The following is an 8,627-nucleotide window of genomic DNA, read 5'->3' as shown; positions in this document are numbered from 1 at the left end:
GCATACACCAGCTGACATGAGGCCCCCAGTATACAGTAGAGGACTTCTGGGTCTGTGTTCATTCAGAAATGATGCATCTGACCCTCAAGAGACTGGAGGCCCCAGGGAATTTAGAGGTCAGGTGGGGTGAAGTGTGGGGTGGGAAGGAGGTGTGGGATGTGGAGCAGACAGAGGGTAGATGGCAGGGGGAATAAAATATGGAGTGCAAAAAAAAAAGAATATAAATAAATAAATAAATAAATAAATAAATAAATAAATAAGGGAATCATGAAGTTTGCAGGCAAATGGATAGAACTAGAAAATTTCATCCTGAGTTAGATAACCCAGGCCCTAAAGGATATCCATGGTATGTACTCAATGATAAGTGGATATTAACCACGAGGTTCAGAATACCCATGATACAACTCACAGACCTTATGAAGGTTATCAAGAAGGAAGGCCCAAGAGTGGATGCCTCAATGCCACTTAGAAGGGGGAACAAAATAATCACAGGAGGCAGAGGGGGTAATGACCTAGATAGGAGAGGGGAGAAGGGGGTGAGTTCAGGTATAGAATGACACAGAAGACAAACCAGCAGTCCAGGAGAATGAATAGAAATATGCAGCTGTGGAGGTGGGGGTGGGGGAAAGGGAGAAACCCTAGAAAGTCCCAGATACCAGAGATGTGGGAGGCTCTATAACCCAATGAGGATGACAGCCTAAATGCCCAGCAGTAGGGAGATGAAAGCTGAAGAGAACACCTCCAATAAATAGATAGACATGGCCCCCAGCTTAGGGATGGGGCCACCTACCCATATTAAAACTTTTGACACAGAATTTTACCTGTCTAAAGGAAATGAAGGAACAAAAAATGGAGTAGAGACAGAAGGAAAGGCCCTCCGGAGACTGCCCCAACTTGGGGTCCATTCCATGTGCAGGCACCAAACCCTGACACTATTGCTGATGCCATGATGTGCTTGCAGACAGAAGCCTGGAATGGTTGTTCTCTGAGAGGCTCTACCAGCACCACACTGAGGCAGATGCAGATACTTAGAAAGAACCATTGGGCTGAGCTGGAAAACAACTATGGAGGAGTTAGGGGAAGACTGAAGGAGCTTGCTGAAAGGGTTGGCAACTGCATAGGAAGAACAAAACAGTATCAAATAACTGGACCCCTCAAAGTTCCCAGGAACTAAGCCATCAACCAAAGAGCATACATGGGATGGTCTGTAGGCCCTGCTACATATATAGCAGAGGACTGCCTTGTCTGGCTTCAGTGGGAAGGGATGTGCTTGATTCTGTGGAGGCTTGATGCCCCCGATAAGGGGGATTCTAGAGAGGTGAAGTGGGAGTGGGTGGGTGGGTGAGCTCCCTCTTAGAGGCGATGGGGATGAGGGATCTGGAAGAGGGACAACATTTGAAATGTAAATAAATAAAATAATTAATAAAAAAATCAAAACCAAAAATGATACATAGTAATTTTAAATGTCACATCTTGTTGCATAGTAAGTTTAATGCTCTTCTGGTGGTCACTTTGGAGGTATAGGTTCACAGATAAAGAGGTGCTATGAACTAACTAGTGCCCCCTGAGCTCGAGTCTCTAGCTGCATATGTAGCTGAAGATGGCCTAATCGGCCATCATTGGGAAGAGAGGCCCCTTGGTCTTGTAAACTTTATATGTCCCAGCACAGGGGAAGGCCAGGGCCAAGTAGTGGGAGTGGGTGGATAGGGGAGCAGGGGTGGGGGGGCTGTTTGGGAACTTTCAGGATAGCATTTGAAATGTAAATAAAGAAAATAACAATAAATAAAAAAAGAGTGCTATGTCAGCAATTGAGATGGAGATGTGCAAGAAGTTTTCTAGAAGAGATGATGTCTGTGTTATTCCTGGGGGTTATATGATGTTTAGCTAGAAGGATTAGGTACAGGGCATTCACAGAAGCAGTGAGCACCATTTGTGATGACTGTGAGGAGAGAATGTTTGACACTGGCAGAAGTTTAATAATGCATACTTATTGATGATTTAGATTCGGAAAGAGTGAAGGGGCAAAGGGAGTTCCATGAGGATGCTTCAAACTCTGGCCTGAAAAGCTGGGTAAGAGGAAAACAGAAACACGCACTGGTACCTGGGCAGTTTGCTTAGTTTCAGATGAACTTCCAAAGCTTTCTGTGTTTTTCCTGAGAACTTGAGCTTTTTGACTTGAGGATTGTTAGTTACATACCTCTGTGACTGGTCATAAAGTCTACTCTGCTGGTCATTTCTTGTTTAGCAGCTACAGGTAAGTCTCTATGACTGACCCATGGCTACATTTATAACCAAATCCAGCTTTTGTGGAGCTGAAAACATAATTTAGAGCCTCTCTTTAACCACACATTCTAAGTGTCCACACACATTGAAGTCAATAAGATGTTAATTCCAGAGGCCGCCAAGCTAGTGATGCCTGAGCTAGTTGAGCCACCGACGCTGCGACCCCATGGCAGCCACCAAGGACAGTCATGAGGACCATGGTACTTCCACATAGAATGCAGATGAGTCCAATCACGAAACCCAGTTCTAGCCAATAGTTTCTCTTTCTGTGCAAGAAATTAAAACGCTGGAGGAAGATGAAGAGGAACTTTGTAAGATGCATGCAAAGCTGTTCCGGTTTGCTTCAGAGAATGACCTCCCAGAATGGAAGGAGCAAGGCACTGGAGACATCAGGCTTCTGAAGCACAAGGAGAAAGGGACCATCCGCCTTCTCGTGAGGAGGGACAAAACCTTGAAGATATGCGCCAACCACTATATCACACCACTGATGGAGCTGAATCTGAATGCGGGCAGTGACCGATCCTGGGTCTGGAATACCCACACTGACTTTGCTGATGAGTACCTCAAGCCTGAGCTGCTCACCATCTGCTTCCTAAATGCTGTGAATGCACAAAAATTCCAAACAAAGTTTGAAGAATGCAGGAAAGAAATTGAAGAGAGAGAAAAGAAAGGGCCAGGCAAAAATGATAATGCCGAAAAAGTGGCCGAGAAGCTGGAAGCCCTTTCAGTGAGGGAGGCCAGAGATGAGGCTGAAGAGAAGTCTGAGGAGAAGCAATGAGTCATCCTGTCTTTTTCCTTTCCTTTCCTTTTTAAAAAATTGCCCTACCCTTTAAGGTTTGTTTTTATTCTGTTTTGTTTGTATGAAGGACTTTATAAAGAACTGAATTCCAACCTTAAGGTTGTTGGGTTTTTTGTTTGTTTTGTTTAAACTTTTTTTTTCCTCCAAGTTTTGACACCATTGAACATGACTTCAGAAATCCATTCCCCAGGCATGAAAATGTACTGTGCTAACTTTCTTTTCCATAGTGGAAACACTTATTTATAGTCATCAAAAATAGTGAATAAAGATGCCTTTGAAAACCTGGAAAAAAAAGTTAATTCAAACCAAATTCTATTTTAAGGGTGGAGAGGAAAGTTTAGAACATTAAAATATTTTAATAAAAATTAAATTAAGTCTTAATTAAAATAAATTAACTTCTATGAAATGTTTTCATACCTTTGCCTAAATATCTCTTGATTTCACAGTATTTCTATAACGATGAGCTGGAATCTAAATAGTATTAGGTCTAGCAACTCATTTATAGATATCATGCTAAAAGTGCTAACCATGAAATGAAGAGAAAAATGCTAACTGGAACTGAGATTCCACCTCACACCAGTCAGAATGGCTAAGATCAAAAAACTCAGGTGACAGCAGATGCTGGTGAGAATGTGGAGAAAGAGGAACACTCCTCCATTGCTGGTGGGATTGCAAGCTTGTACAACCACTCTGGAAACAGTCTGGTGGTTCCTCAGAATAATTGGAAGTAGATCTATCTGAAGATCCAGCTACTCTTGGGCATATACCCAAAAGATGCCCTACCATGCCACAAGGGCATGGGCTCTACTATATTCATAGTGGCCTTATATGTTATAGCCAGAAGGTGGAAACAACCCAGATGTCCCACAATGGAAGAATGGATACAGAAAATGTGGTTTTATTGACACAATGGAATACTACTCAGCTATTAAGAATGAGGACATCCTGAGTTTTGCAAGCAAATGGATATAACTAGAAAATATTGTCCTGAATGAGGTAACTCAGATCCAAAAGACATGCATGATATGTACTCACTATTAAGTGGATATTGGCCAGAAAAGTACAGAATACCCAATATACAACCCACAGAATTCAAGAAGGTTAAGAAGCTGAAGGGCCCAAGTGAGAATGCTTCAATTTCACTTGGGAGGGAGAAGAAAGCAACAGAGACAGAGGGAGGGAGGGACCTCGGTGGGAGAGGGGAGTGTGAGATGAAAAGGGGAACATGATCAGATATTGTGGAGCAGGAAAGAAGCCCTGATGGCAGGCAGAGTGAATGGAAATATGCAAACTCAGGAAATAGGAGGCTGGAGGGACCCTCTAACATGTACCACATATATGGGAGGTGAGAGACTCCGAGGACTCAAAGGGAGGGACCTTAGATGAAATGCCTGACAGTAAGGAGAGGGAACTTGTAGATCCTACTTCCAGCAGGAGGACAGGACATCAAGTGAGGGATGGGGTTGCCATCATACAGTCACATCTCTGACCTATAATTGTTCCTGTCTGAAAGAACTGCAGGGACAAAAATGGAGAAGAGCTTTTGGGAAAGAGGGTCCGGTGACACGCCCAACTTGGGATCCATCCTAAGGGGAGGCTAGCCACAGGGATCCACCTCAAGGGGAGGCTCCAAGGCCTGACACTATTTATAACTGATGCTATGGTGTACTTATAGACAGGAGCCTAGCATGGCTGTCCGCGAGAGGCTCCACAAACAGCTGACTGAGACAGATGCAGATAATTACACCAACCCAATGGATTGTATTTGGTGACCCCTGTGGTTGAATTAGGAAAAAGCTGGCAGAAGCTGAGGAGGAGGGCAACCTCATAGGGAGACCAGCAGTCCCAACTAACCTGGATCCCTGAGATCTCTCAGACACTGAGCCACCAACCAGGCAGCATATACCAGCTGGTCTGAGGCCCCGATCACATATACAGCAGAGGACTGCCTGTTCTGGCTTCAGTGAGAGAAGAAGCTCTTAACCCTGGAGAAACTTGAGGCCCCAGGGAGTGGGAAGGCCTTGTGTGGGTGCAGACATCTTCTTGGAGTCAGGGGGAGGAGGAATGGGATGAGGAACTGTGGAAGGGTGGACAAGAAGAGGGGTAATGACTGGACTGTAAAAATTATAAGTAATAAAAAATTAAAAATTACTTTGTAAAAATTCAAAGATAAGACAACTAACCAACTTAAAAGTGGATGAGTTTAACATAATTTCTCTAAGGAAAATACATAGAGAACAAGTGTATGAAAAGATGCTCAATATCATATATTCTTAGGAAATTTCAGGTAAAAACAGGAATGTAATCTCACTGTGAAATGGTAATACACAGATCCCTAACAACAGCAAATAAAGATGGCCTTGGAACAGTAGAAGTCATTTTCCATTACTGGTGGGAGTACAAAAAGGTACATTTGGAAGACAGCTCTGTAGTTTATTTTACAACATAACCTGACCATACTGTCCATCTGTGGGTTTCCTTTGCTAGTAATGCAGAAGATGGAAGAGAAGGGAAAAGAACACAGAAATTTTCTGTACTTTGTGAATTTGATATGTTTAAAACTCCTCTTGAAATTGTGGATATTGATTAAAATGATATGGTTCAGTTTTCAATCTTGATTGATGAAAATTTGTACTTTTACTATTGGTAATTTAGTATATACAGTTTGAAACTTCATTTACTCAGAAGTCTGTTTTTCTATTTCATGGTAATTGAAATAAATGCATTTTAAGTAATATCAAAATACAAAACACATTGATGATTTATTTATATTTGAACAATCAAATCAAGACAGGAAAAGATATATTATGTTTTTATTGACTATGATAAGATCTACCATCTTATAAGAGAGTTAAATAAAGGTTTATTGAACTGGTAGATAACCAGTGTCAATTAGTAATAGAAGGAATGTATGTATGCCACCCACTTTGCTATCTTCAGGTAATGTGTGGGAAAATTATATCCATTAGTGAAAAATTAGGCTCAGAGTCCAAGCTGGGATAAATGATGTCATGAATAAAATAATATTCCAGAACCTATTGCCAATAAACAAATCTACCATAACTGAAGAACAGAAATCAAAATATTTCAAACTAAACCACAACTGGTGCCTATGATTTGCTATTTTGCAGATGGTGTTAGTTATGCCTCAGGTTATTTACTTGGAAACTGAGATATAACCTGGTATAAGCCCTGGGTCCTTAACCTTACTTACTGGAAGAAGCCCTACTTGCACTTGGGCTTAGTTGATGTTGATAGTGTTTATTTTCCTCCATTAAAACAAGGTTTTCCCTCTTTCCATGGCTGTAGTTCAACATGGCACTACAGAAAGATAAGAAGCCTAAGAATTCAACCTGGAGGTTTCATTTAGACCTTACTCATCCAGTAGATGATGGAATTTTTTATTCTGGAAATTTTGAACAGTTTCTATGGGAGAAGGTTAAAGTCAATGGAAAAACTGGAAATCTTTAACATGTTCACATTGAACACTTGAAGAATAAAATCACAATTGTTTTTGAGAAACAGTCCTCTAAAAGGTATTTGAAATCTTACCAATAAATATATTAAGAAGAATAAGCTCCGTGATTGGCTTCGTGTGGTCACATCTGACAAGGAGACTTATGAACTTCGTTATTTCCAGATCAGTCAAGATGAAGATGGTTCAGGGTCTGAGGACTAATTGGCCTTTGCTTTTACTAAAATGGAAGTATTCTAAAGAAATCTAAAATTGAACTTTATGAGCAAATAAAAGTAATTTTACTCTCTGTCTCTCTCTGTCTCTCTGTCTCTCTGTCTCTGCCTCTCTGTCTCTCTGTCTCTGTCTCTGTCTCTCTCTCTCTGTCTCTCTCTCTCTCTCTCTCTCTCTCTCTCTCTCTGTCTCTCTGTCTCTCTGTCTCTGCCTCTCTGTCTCTCTGTCTCTGTCTCTGTCTCTCTCTCTCTGTCTCTCTCTCTCTGTCTCTCTCTGTCTCTCTCTGTCTCTCTCTGTCTCTCTGTCTCTGTCTCTCTGTCTCTGTCTCTGTCTCTGTCTCTGTCTCTGTCTCTCTCTGTCTCTCTCTGTCTCTCTCTGTCTCTCTCTCTCTCTCTCTCTATATATATATATATATATATTTTTTTTTTTTTTTCCTTCATCTTTCCTTATTTTGTTACATCTCATAGCTCCAAGCTCTACTAAGTTGTGTCTCTTATACAGATTTAATTAGTTCCTCGTCAGTTGTATCATGGACTCTCAGGATTGGAAGCTTTTTCATTCTTTCCTCAAATTCTCTAGAAGGCTTGGACAGTGTGTGCAAAATACTCTTCATACTCATCTTTCCTAGAACATCCTTGCCAATAAGGAGTAGACTGCAACACCAGGCAGCTCTTACCATGAAGGAACATTAAAATGGACTATGGCTGATGCATTCCAAGTTATTTGAACTAGTCCCCTTCATCCCTTTACCATCTATGGCTGTTTATTAAACATGATTCTTTAAAGAGTACTGCTAAAAAAAAACCCCTCACATTCACCTGTATAGGCTGAGAACTATGTTTTCTCTTATTCTCAACATTGTGCTTTGATAATGCAGTGAAGTGCAAGATCCTGGAAGTCACACAGCATTCCTCATCCCTACTGAATATGCAGACTACTAAAATTCTTATCACCTTTATACTTGCTGCTTCTAAGTTATATCACCCTGTTTTATGTTTAGGTATTCAAGAGTCTAGACTCAAATGTGTTTACTATTGATAATGAGAATACAGTGTAAACATTCATGCTTGCTATGATCTTTGCATATCCCGAATTTCTATTTTGATGTAATCTTTAACTGCTACCTCTGATTTTGATGTGCAGTCCATTTATATTTTCCTTTGATGAATTTATGAAGCAAAAAAAGTACACAGGCAATATTCTTTAAGTACTAAAGTTTTTGTCTAGCCCTTCATCCTGGTAGAGAACCGCTGGGGTAAGCAACTACTTGTCTGTCTTTGTCCATCTCAATATAAACAATGAAATAATATTTATAGAGCTTCAATGCATCTGGCATCTGCTAAGGATGAACCTCTTACTATGTATTCTGTACCAGAACTTACAATTTTCATTATCACCCCCACAGTTCAGTTGGAGAAACAGAGGATTATAGAGAAAGAAGTTCTGTCCAAAGTCATACAGCAGATGGACAAAGAATTAACCAAGGTGTGTTTCACACCAATGTCCAAGCTATCACACAGTATACTACACCAGTGTTTTTCTTGAAAAGCCAGGATTTCGAAGTTCAAATGAATATCACATATAAGATATTTTCACCCAGGTATATGGAAAATATTAAAAGTTCACAGCAAGAATATTTTTGATGTGTTCTTATGTGGCCCTGTGAGACTTGTGACTAGAATTGAGTGGGGAAAGGACGGAGAAGAAAGAAGTGTGAAGTGAGGAAATTGGTGGCACTTTGGAGAATGTTGACTAATACACAGTGAAAATAGGAGCCATGAGAGACTTTGAGATAAAGTGTCTTGAAAACACATACATACACACACACACACACACACACACACACACACACACACA

The 8,627-nt window shown here is 40.8% G+C and overlaps 2 pseudogenes; both read left to right on the top strand.

The window, feature by feature from the left end:
* The first annotated feature begins 2,449 nt into the window (after window positions 1-2,449).
* LOC110314104 lies at window positions 2,450-3,061 on the top strand (annotated as a pseudogene).
* A 3,336-nt stretch (window positions 3,062-6,397) lies between these two features.
* On the top strand, window positions 6,398-6,761 carry LOC110314249 (annotated as a pseudogene).
* The last annotated feature ends 1,866 nt before the right edge of the window (window positions 6,762-8,627 follow it).

This window comes from Mus pahari, chromosome X (genome assembly GCF_900095145.1).
Source record: "Mus pahari chromosome X, PAHARI_EIJ_v1.1, whole genome shotgun sequence".
In the NCBI taxonomy this organism is placed as follows: Eukaryota; Metazoa; Chordata; class Mammalia; order Rodentia; family Muridae; genus Mus; species Mus pahari.
The sequence above is the reverse complement of the archived record's forward strand: the minus strand, read 5'-3'. Positions and strand labels throughout refer to the sequence as shown.